Consider the following 9,612-nt stretch of genomic DNA (forward strand, 5'->3'; position numbering starts at 1 on the left):
GGTAAGTGTTGGCTGCCATCCGGCCTCATTTTGTCTCCCCATTGTTTCTTGTTCTGCCCTCAGGGGCCAAGCAGAACAAGTCTGATCCCTCTTCCACATGACAGCTCTTCTGAGTAGTGGAAGACATTAACATGGCATTTTAATTCACATACGACACATCCATCAATTATGAAAGCTGTTTTTAAAAACAAAAACACTAAACTGAACCAGATGGCAGTCTTCCTGAATCAGGCATGTGAGTTGGAGGGGAACACAAACTCTAGTGGTATAGCAAAATTTCAGAAGACTTTTACTTTGCAGTTTGGTGTTTTCATGAAAAGGGGACCTTCCAAGGGGATGACCTACAGATCTATTTCATTCCCTTCTTCTCCACAAATGTCACCGATCAGACTGAACTGGCCATCAGAAAAGAGAATTTAACAAGCTTTCATAAATGTTTCATACTCATCTCAGGCCCAGAAAAGTGAGATGCAAATATCACTTCTTCCTCTCGCTCAGTCAACAATGGCTTATTCAACAATCACTCTGAACTGGCCCGGTGCTAGGCACTGGCATACAAAGGCAAAAGGGAAACAAACAGTGGCTGGCATTATGGAGGTTACAATCTAACGAGAGGGGACTGAGTGGGTGCAAATATAGGCACATACATAATACCAACTTGGAATGACACCATTCAGGAAAGGCTCACATGTGTAGAAAGTAGTACTTGGGTTGACTCTTGAAGGAACTTAACTATGGATCTGAAGAGCTAGAGGTGAGGAAGAGAAGGAAGGCATTCCAGGCATAGAGGACAGCCAGTGGCAAAGGCACCAAGATGGGAGAATAGAAAGGCCAGTCAGGCTAGATAGGCCAATACGTGAAGGGGAATAATGTGTAAAATGAGGCAGGGACCAGGTTGTAAAGGGGTTTAAAAGCCAGAGAGAGAAGCAACACAGCACAGAGCAGAGGAAGCAGCAGCCAAGCGGGAGCCAGAACGGGCTGGGGAACACGGCTAGCATCACCATCATGGAATCAGTGAAGGGCAAGATTCAGGCACTGCCACAGCAGGCTGATGATGCCAAGACCAGACATCTCCAGTGGGAGAGGCACCAGGAGAAGTGGGCTGGGGAATAGACTGAGGCTGAGGGGGCTTTCTTGAACCATCATATCCAGCTGATTGAAGAGGAGCTGTACCATGCTCAGGAGCACCTGACTACCACTGCAGAAGCCAGAAGAGGCAGAGAAGGCAGCTAATGAGAGTGAAAGAGGTATGAAGGTGATTGAAAATCGGGCCAATGAAGAAAAGATGGAACTGCAAGAAATCCAGCTGGAAGAGGCCAAGCACATTTCAGAGTAAGCAGACAGAAAATATTAGGAGATGTTCCCCAAGCTGGTGATCATTGAGGGGTACTTTGAGCTGGCTGAGCCCCATTGCTGGAAGATATATGAGGAGATCAGACTGCTGGACCAGAACCTCAAGTGTCTGAATGCTGCTGAAGAAAAGATTCTCAGAAAGAGGAGATAACTATTCTTATTGATAAACTCAAGAAGACAGACACACCTGACGAATTTGCTGAGAAATCGGTAGCCAAGCTGGAAAAGATAATTGATGACTTGGAAGAGAAACTGAAATGCACCAAAGAGGATCACCCCTGGACACAAAGCATGCTGAAGCAGACTCTGCTCCTCCTGCCCAGCCCCACCCCATGACTGCTCCTTACACTTACTCTGATTTCACCAGACAGCTCATCTTTAGCTTCTCCCCACCCACTCCTAGGCCCAATTCCCCAGGGCAATGTCATGAAGCTGTCTCTGCAGCTCTCCTCTAGAGATCCCAGCTGGCCTAAGGGGCTGAGCACTTTGGGGAACAACATTTAGGGGAACCTGAGCACAATGCAATAGTGTCTTGGAAAGCATGTTGTATGATGTAGATATTTTGTATTTTCCTTTTTGGTTGTTGTCGTAGCAACCATTTGTAAGCCATTCCAGATAATTCCCTAGCTCCTAGGCTGCAACTAATCACTTTTCTTCCTTCTGGATGGGAAATCTTTCCATCTTAAACAGTGTCCCTTCTTTATAGAAGAATAAAAGAGGTGTTAGCCTGCCTTACTGAGAACTAAACATACCCAAGAAAAGACTCCACCATGGGAAACCTCAAATGTTCCACACCAAACACCAGCCAAGCCAGAAGGGTCATTCCAGGAGGAGTTTGCTAAAAAATAAATGTGCTGTTCAAATCTTCAGCTTTAAGGCATCTTGGCTGTCTTTTTTTTAAAACATTTACATCATTAGCTCAAGCAAATTACACAGACAAGACCTGTCTGAGGCCAAACTGCCTTCCCTCTCTTCTCCCACTCACAGAAAGTATCATGTGCCCCAGGAGTTGGGGTGTTTACGCCTAACCCCACTTCACCTTCTTTGAAAAAAAATTTTATATGTATATATATGTATGTATATATATATATATGTATATGTATATGTATATGTATATATACATATATATATATATATATATAGCCACTGATTACCCAAGCGAAATTCATTATGCATTCCAGGGCATGAAGCTGCTGTCTCTAAAAGTGCCCTCTCATTGTGCTTTGTATTACTCAGTGCTGGAGAAATCTTGAATAGCTTGTATATGAAACTTTTTTTTAATTTATATATATACATATGTAAATGTTTGGAGCTTTGTTTCTCTAGGGTAGGGAGCACCAACAGAACCCCCATCCCACCCTTGTCTGGCTCTGAGTGCTCTCTGTCTGCAGTCTATTGGCTGTCAGTGTGCTAATCTTTTTTCAATTTTCCCCCCTTTTTTTGGTGGGGTTTCTGTGCAGTCTATGTTAGGTTTGCACTGTGCAACTTATTGGTTTGAAATGTATTCTCCTTCAGTGTGGTTTATTTGGGAGCCAATCTGGAGAAAAAGGAACCAACATGCAACTGTTTCGATGATAAAAATTTAAAAAATTGTCTTCTGAAGGAAAAGAACAAGTCCCTCCAAAATAAGTCAAACTGAGGCATTTACATTTGAATCTGGAAGCCACTGGCATATACCAAGGAGAGCTGACATGGTTAGAGCCACGATCCAGCCAAATGGTAGCTGTACGGAGGAGAGGATGGAGAAAAGAGCAACTTGAGGCAAGGAGACTAGGTAGGGAGGAAGCGATTCCAGGAGAGAGATGAGGACGAGGGGCATACAGTGTGTGGTCAGCTGGCTTTGATTCAACGTTTGGTTAAATGCGCTTGGTGGGGGTCTGTGTGCATGTGTCTGTGTGTTGTTATTGGCTTCTGTAACAAGGAAGGTACAATGGGTTTGGGATGATGGTGTGGTACTAAAGGGGAAATAACTTGCCTAACAACAAAATAGATATAGTGCATAGATATAGACATAGGAGGCAGCTACGTGGTGCTGCAGTGGATAAAGCTCTGGGCCTGGAGTCAGGAAGACCTGAGTTCAAATCCAGCCTCAGACATTTATTAGCTGTGTGACCTTGGGCAAGTCTGTTTGCCTTAATCCACTGGAGAAGGAAATGGCAAATCACTCCAGTATCTTAGCCAAGAAAAACCGCAAAGACAGTATGGTCCACAGAGTCACGAAGACTCAGACACACTTGTACAATAACAACAATAACACAGATTTATAGATTAAGGATTCTTAACCTTCAGTACAAGAATGAATTTTTAAGAATATTCTGATAACTATATTTCAACATAATTGGTTTCCCTTATAATGCCATATATCAGATTTTGTACATTTAAAAACACGATTCTGAGAAGAGGTCTGTCCATATGCCTTACCATACATTGTCAAAGGGGTTCAAGATGCAAAAAAGGTGAAGAATCACAGCTACAGATTGATTAGCAAATTCCTAATGACTGAGGTGGGTTTTCAAATGCATCCTGCACAGAGACAAGAGAGCAAAAGAGGAGGAAGGGCAGTTCTGTGTGTGTTCTGTTTGCCAGACCACTTCTAAAAAAGAAGAGACTAAAAATATAGATCATCTGACATTAGCTGGAGTTCATATGGAGATCATGGATTCCTGGGAGGGGCACAGCAATGCCAGTTCCAAGCTCATCTAGCTAAATTCCAGTGATTGACAGCTCCAAGGGTTACAGATGCTCACCCCTTATAGACATCTCAGCCTTTAATAGAACGACTCAATGATTTGTCATTCATCCTAAGTTTTCATGTTAGCAACTCTAGGAATGGTTTTGGCCTCTTGTCATTTATGTCAAGTTGGGATGTTCTGAAGATTTATAAAGGACCTGGTCTAATGATGCATGGACAGTTCTTCATAAGAGAGTTACTCAAGTGTCAACCAAATTCTGATGTACATCTGGACACTGGATGCCCCCGTCTCCCCCATAACAAGCTATTTCCAAATGAAGTAGAATGGAGGCAAGGTCTCAGCTAGAAAAGAACAGAATAGCTTGTATGAGTTATCTGTCTGTGTGTGTAAATTTTATTCTAGTACTTTCTTACAGCAAGGTCTAGTTCAACATTTTTTACTTTAAAAAAATGCCAAAAGCATTTGGGTCAAGGTTGTCTATGATGTTGGATATGAATGAAACATCTTAAAAATTTATTTATTTTTATTTTCAACACTTGCTTCGACAAGATTTTCAGTACTAAATTTTCTCCCCATCTCTCCCCTCCCTCTACTCCATGAAAACATGTATTCTGATTACCTGTGCCCCCAATCTGCCCTCCCATGTATTGGCCTCCTTCTCTTTTCCTCTTCCCCTTCTATTTCCCTGTAGGGTAAGATAGATTTCTACACCCCACTGCCTATGTATCTTATTTCCCAGTTACATGTAAAAAATAATTTTTAACATTCATTTTTAAAACTCTCAGTTCCAAATTCTCTCCCTTCCTTCCTCCCCAAGCAATTTGATATAGGTTATACATGTGTAGTCATGCAAAACACTTCCATAATAGTCATGTTGTGAAAGACTATTTTTCCCTCCCTCCTATCCAACCCCTGCTTTATTCTGCTCTCTCCTTTGACTCTGTCTTTCCTCAAAAGTGTTGCTTCTGATTACCCCCTCCCCAATTCTGCCTTCACTCATTCCCTCTCACCTCCACCCTCTTCCCCCTCCACTGTAAAAGCTTTTTCTCGCCTCTTTTACATGAGATAATTTATTCCATTCTACCCCTCCCTTTCTTCTTCTCCCAGTACATTCCTCTCTCACCCTTTAATTTTATTTTTTAGGTATCATCCCTTCATACTAAACTCACCCTGTGCCCTCTGTCTATATATATTCCAACTACCCTAACAATGAGAAAGGTCTCATGAGTTACAAATATCATCTTTCCATTTAGGAATGTAAACAATTCAACTTTATAAGACCCTTATGATTTCTCTTTCCTGTTTACCTTTTCATGCTTCTCTTCAGTCCTATATTTGAAAGGCAATTTTTCTATTTAGCTCTGGCTTCTCAAGTATGCTTTAAATTCCTCTACATCATTGAATATCAATTTCCTCCTTCACTGATTACACTCAGTTTTGCTGGGTAGGTAATTCTAGGTTTTAATCATAGCTCCTTTGGCTTCTAGAATATCATATTCTAAGCCCTCCAATCCCTTAATATAGAAGCTGTTAGCTCTTGTGTTATCCTGATTGTGTTTCCACAATACTTGAATTGTTTCTTTCTGGCTGTTTGCAATATTTTCTCCTTGACCTAGGAACTCTGGAATTTAGCTATAATATTCCTGGGAGTTTTCCTTTTGGGATCTCTTTCAGGAAGAAATCAGTGGATTCTTTCAATTTCTATTTTATCCTCTAGTTCTAGATTATCAGGGCAGTTTTCCTTGACACTTTTTTGAAAGATGATACCTAGGCTCTTTTTTTGATCATGGCTTTCAGGTAGTCCAATAATTTCTAAATTATCTCTCCTGGATCTATTTTCTAGGCCAGTTGTTTTTCCAATGAGATATTTCACATTATTTTCTATTTTTTCATTCTTTTGGTTTTGTTTTATAATTTCTTGATTTCTCATAGTCACCAGCTTCCATTTGCTCCATTCCAATTTGTAAGGAATTATTTTCTTCAGAGAGCTTTTGGATCTCTTTTTCCATTTGGCCAATTCTGCTTTTTAAGTCATTTTTATCCTCATTGGCTTTTTGGACCTCTTTTGCCACTTGGTATAGTCTATTTTTAAGGTGTTATTTCTTTCAGTATTTTGGGGGTGTCCTTTAGCAAGCTGTTGACTTGTTTTTCATTGTTTTCTTGCATCACTCTCATTTCTCCTCCCAATTTTTCCTCTACTTCTCTTACTTGATTTTCAAAATCCTTTTTGAGCTCTTCCATGGCCTGAGACTAATTCATCTTCTTCTTAGAGGCTTTGGATGTAGGAACTTTGACTTTGTTGTCCTTCTTCTGATTGTATGCTTTGATCTTTCTTATCACTGAAGTAAGATTTTATAGTCTGAGTTTTTTCTGCTGTTTCCTCATTTTCCCAGCCAATTACTTGACTTTTTAACCCTTTTTTAGGGTAGAGCTGTGTTTCCAGTGTGGAGGGTGTACTGTCCCAAGCTTCAGGGGTTTTGTGCAGCTGTTTTCAGAGATACTTCTAGGGACCTGTAAGTTTTCAGTTCTTCCAAAGTGTACCTCCTTTGCAAGGGCATATTGCCATTAGAAAAATAGCCTTCCAGGGTTCAGTTCCTTTCAGTCCTCAGCTTTCTTCCTGCTCCTATAGCACTGTGGTAGAAAGCACAGGGCCCACTCATCTCTGCAAGACCCAAGAACCTCCAGAAGATTCACCAGAACTGCAGGCAAGGAAATGAGGGAATCGCCTGACAGTGCTTCTCTTTGGGGGTTTTGGCAATGATTCCCACCTTTAAGTGGAAGATAAGACTGCTAAAAGCAATGGAAGGAAAAGTGGAGACCATAAGTGAGACCACAACTAGCTCTGAAGCTAGAAGGAAGAAATGGAATTGTGAAGCAAGGGGAGGGGACTTAGCCCAGCTTTATTAAACTCAAGATATTTCATTGTTTGTCTTGCAAATGAATTTCTCATGATGTAAAAGATTAGTGCTCACTAGATAGATGGAGGGCAAAGGGAACCTTTCAGTATCAGTTTTCTATACATGGCTCAATAGGGTTGATTGTTTCTAGATGCATTTTCCTAAGAAACTAGATGGTGCATTCCCTAGTCATTGAGATCTGGGCAGAAAAGGGGAAGTTTCAACCAAATCTCAAGTGTCTGGGACATTCACTGCCATAGGGACCTAGGACCCTGTCCTGCCACCCTGGAAAGGAGCAAGAGGAGGTGTAAAGAAAGCATCTTTGTGTATACTTAGGTCAAACCACCCCACTGAGTAGGGGGGAGAATCTGGACCTCTGTCTTTCTAAAGAGTGAACTGTTAATTAAGATTTGACAACACAGTTTAAGTATCTTAGCAACTGAAATTAGTAATGCAGTCACATTTATGCAAATTTTATGGATTTAGAACAGGCTCATGGAATAAAACAAATATGACTGATAATAAAAACCTCACTGGCCAAATCTTGCTTTATCCCTCCTCCCGTGTTGATTGCTAATAGAACCCTTTTATGTGCTGAATTCACATCAACACACCATCATTTTGACATGCCTTAGATAAAATGCATTCCAAATATTTTTCTTAAAGAAAGTATGCTGCACGAAAAAGACTTATTCTGTGCCTTGAACATATTTCATGCCCATCAAAAATATTCTTTTATCTGATGTGAGACTGTGCTGGATGGCCATCTCTTCGATAAACATTTTGTTTGCTTGGTTTTCTTTCCCTGTCAACTTCCAGTTGCATACTTTTCTCAGTCATAAAATAATGACAGCATTTTAGCCATTTCAAATTTTATGAGCTTCCTGGAAGCACAAGAGAGTCCAAAAAGTAACCAAATTTTTACTCAAAAAATATGTAAGAAGGGTGCACTTTGGGGTACCTATAGCTTATCTACACCAACTCAGAATAAGTGGGATGTATTTGCTTTAAGGCAAAAACCTTACCTCCCAAAAAGAAGAAACATGTATGAATCACAGAATGGGAGAGATGGAAAGGGCCTCAGATATCACAATACCATCATATTCAGAGGTAGAAGGAACATTAGAAGGCTAATTAAACTGCATTATAGAGACTGTAGCAAAAATTTACCAGAGAACCATATGGATTTGCTAAGTATAGTAAAAGCTACCATTTTGGGGGAAAAGAAGCCTGTAAATTAACACTGAGCCATGTGGACAGTAGCTAAGGACTAAGCTCTGACCACAGGAGAAAAAAAAAAGCTGCTTCTAACCCCAAGCTGGAGTTTAAGCTCCCATATTGATGTACATCAAGTACATAGATTCTCAAGTAGCATTAGGACTTTGCCAGCAACCCTGGGCCTGCTTTGAGCTGTTCCCTCTTTTTCTTTGCCATCTTCAGAGAGTGTTCTTCCAATCAGTGGAAATTGTTGTATATCACATGGAATTGCTATTTGCTACTCTAGAACCCTAACTCATTCAAAACACTGATTTCTATGTGAATGTGAAAAATGAGGTGGACAATGACCATGGCTATAGGGGGTCTAGCCAATGGCTGAACCACAGAGGACACACAGACTAGCTGGCTAAAGTTAGAAGCAGGGATCTCTTTGTTTTCCCTGATGGGTGGATTTTAAGTCCTTAGCCATCTGATGTCCCTATAGTGATGGTAGTGGTGTTTTGGGTCACTAAGTGTTATGAACAGATTGTTTCCACTGAAATTATTGTAGAGTTCTGAGTCCTTAGACAGCCAGGCTTATTAACATCAGAGAACAGCTAGCTAATATTGACATTACCCAGTTCTGGATTACGTATTCCCCACCCACATACTGGGTTTGACTGAAAGAACTACTTTGATTGAAAAGCCACAAAAGTAAATCAATCTCCATACTTTATAATCATGCCTCATGTGTTACCAGCAAGGCCCCAGAACTACTCTCCTCTGTCCTAATTAGTGTGCCCCCCGCTTTGAGGTCTAAGCCTGGAAGGGCCAGAAGCTTTATGTCTAACAACATTCTAAAAAGTTGCAGGTAATATCCTTATTGATTTCATTTTGAAGTACAAAACAAACACACACACACACACACACACACACACATACACAGAGACTTTTTTTTTAAAGGAAAAAAACAAATAGAGGGCAAGGACTATTCATTTTGTCTGTACATCCCAGTCTTAACCAAAATGTCATTAACATAGGAGGCACTAAATAAATGCCTGTTGGATTGGACTGGATTGGATTGAAATAGGTAACAAACAACTGAATGGTTTGAATACTGATAAGTTATAAGCAACAGTGAACAAAAGGATATGGTGACTTCTGCGATGAGCTATGCCTTATGAAGGAAAATATCCGTCAACATGCTTGGGATGATAGATAACAGCCTCTCCCTCTATTCTACCTCAGAACATGGACGTGAACATGGTATAGGCCTTAAGGGTCTCAAATATAACCATGACTGTCCACTGAGGGAAATAACTGCCCGATTGCTGATGAGAAAGAAAAGACTGGCTACTATTATGGTGAGATAACAGGTGACATGGGAAAGAGGATCCATCTGCTTGGCCCCAAAGGGCAGAAGAACTAGGAACCATCCTCAGGAGTTGCAGAGAGGCAGATTCAGGCTGGAT

At 40.8% G+C, this 9,612-nt stretch overlaps 1 pseudogene; it reads left to right on the top strand.

Moving 5' to 3' along the window:
• Positions 1-1,005: 1,005 nt before the first annotated feature.
• LOC110198647 (tropomyosin-like) lies at positions 1,006-1,689 on the top strand (annotated as a pseudogene).
• The last annotated feature ends 7,923 nt before the right edge of the window (positions 1,690-9,612 follow it).

This window comes from Phascolarctos cinereus, unplaced genomic scaffold, assembly GCF_003287225.1.
Source record: "Phascolarctos cinereus isolate Bilbo 61053 unplaced genomic scaffold, phaCin_HiC Scaffold_8;HRSCAF=390, whole genome shotgun sequence".
Taxonomy (NCBI): domain Eukaryota; kingdom Metazoa; phylum Chordata; class Mammalia; order Diprotodontia; family Phascolarctidae; genus Phascolarctos; species Phascolarctos cinereus.